The sequence below is a fragment of the Magnolia sinica genome, chromosome 18 (genome assembly GCF_029962835.1).
Source record: "Magnolia sinica isolate HGM2019 chromosome 18, MsV1, whole genome shotgun sequence".
Taxonomy (NCBI): domain Eukaryota; kingdom Viridiplantae; phylum Streptophyta; class Magnoliopsida; order Magnoliales; family Magnoliaceae; genus Magnolia; species Magnolia sinica.
The window spans coordinates 2,093,540-2,095,569 of NC_080590.1; the positions used below are offsets into that span (position 1 = coordinate 2,093,540).

General features: G+C 39.0%; 1 non-coding gene across 1 annotated transcript; it reads left to right on the forward strand.

Moving 5' to 3' along the window:
* Positions 1-673: 673 nt before the first annotated feature.
* TRNAG-GCC (transfer RNA glycine (anticodon GCC)) lies at positions 674-744 on the forward strand. Its single transcript has one exon. It is a non-coding gene; the product is annotated as a tRNA-Gly (tRNA).
* Positions 745-2,030: the final 1,286 nt, after the last annotated feature.

Here is a 2,030-nt window from a genome sequence, read left to right on the forward strand (position 1 = left end):
GCAATACGTGGTTTATTGCTATAGCAAAGTGTTATATATTTGAGCAAGAATCCAAGTCAGCACTCCAAGTTGAAACACATAGAGATTTAGTATCACCAGATCATGGATACTTTAGAACAAAAGGTGTTACAGCTTGAGAAGGTTCATACAGACGATAATGGGTCAGACATGATGACCAAGGCTTTGCTCAAGAGCAAGTTTGAGGTTTGTAGAAACCGGGTTGACTTGAAGAAGGTGAATTCCTCCTGAGTCGAAAAGGGAGAGATTTGATGGAGATTTTCCCCTCAGGCTCGACCAGTCGAGTGGTGCTGGACTCAAAGTCAAGCAAGCAAATTGGTTTGGGACTCCGTGGTGCTTGACCAGTCAAGGGAGGTGATGATTTTGCATTTGATCAGCTTATGTGCAGTGGTCCGACATATATTATCTTGATTCAAATATAGAAATTTCAGACCCATAAGCTGATGATTTTGCATTTGACGAACTTTAGACTAACTTGTATTGCAGTTAACTTGGAAGAATTCATATAGACCCAACGTTCATTGGTCATGTTTCGATAGTCCTAAACATCTGGAGAGATGACCTTTGTCCATTGCGTATTGAATGTGGATGACCATGCGCTTTGGCAGCTATTCATCACACTTATTAAAATTTATAGAAAAACTCAATCAACAAAGCACCAGTGGTCTAGTGGTAGAATAGTACCCTGCCACGGTACAGACCCGGGTTCGATTCCCGGCTGGTGCAAATCTTTTGTTTTGTTTTTGTTTTTGTTTTTGTTTTTTTTGTTTTTTTGGTTTTCCTACTATGTCTGAATGCCTGCGCATCAAGTGTTATACTTTGCCAATAACACTTTCAGTTTGGACGAGTGGGGCCTTTGTTATGCTATCTTGACCATTGATTTCTTCAGTCTTCATGGAGTGTGATGGATGGCTTCTAGATGGCGATCCGGACGATCACTTGTAAGACAATTGGCGAGCCAAAAGAGAGTTGTTTGTATGTTTGCATGCAAGCCTTTGTTTGATCTCCCGCTGCTTGAAACAAGCACTAAATAGCCCAATCCCTGATAACGCTCTTTTTTAGGAGTCGTGTATAAAGGCACTTAGGGTCCTCAATGGGGACCCGATTTCAATCAATAATGGTGGGGACCAAGTCAGTCCAATTAATTTTATTACTATATTACATATTAAGTATATTAAATAATCTAAGGATTGAATGAGGTAAGCCGCCTGAATTGAAGATAGCCTATTTAGAGTCTTAGAGACCACATGCAGTCTAACCCATCCAATGGGTGGTCTCGATCACGTATAATTCTGGCAGAGTCGATTAGGGAAGGAAACATGCCATTGCATAAAAGATATACTGTGTGCTATATTTTTCAGGGAGTTCGGCGATACATTTGGAGTGTGGCTGGGATATCTGGAAGCTGATTGCGGCCGAGAATCCAGACGTGGAACATAGTCAAAAGGAGAGAGAAATACGGCCGAGAAGTTCAAGACTCAGAACATGAGAGGCAGTCGAGAATTTGGAAGCAAGGCGCAGCCGAGTTTGAGAGGAGAGGAACGGTCGATAAGAAAACACACTGAGGAAATGATCTAGACGGTGACACTTTAGTTACCATAAATGTCACAATAAAGAAGAGAAACGTTTGAAGGACAACAACGACAAAGATTTATAAATAACAAGTGAATCAATAGAAGAGGCCATCCCACAACAATCAAACTAAATCAAATCTATCAATTTATTATAGGAGTATTGATAATTCAATATAAATAATTCGTAGTTGTAATTCAGGTCTATGCTAATATGTTAGACTTGATCTTTATCCAGTATAAAGTTGTTATTTTAAGAGATGCTTTTTTGCAGTTGCTTTTAGTGATCAATTGTGAGTTTTTTCTTTTGTTTAATTGCACTAGTATACTAGAAAATCATTTTTTGTAAAAGGCAAAACTCAACCCCATTTTGGAAGAAAAACCCATCATATGGTTATTGCATGATCATTACAAAATTCTATAAGTGGATGAGTAAGCAAT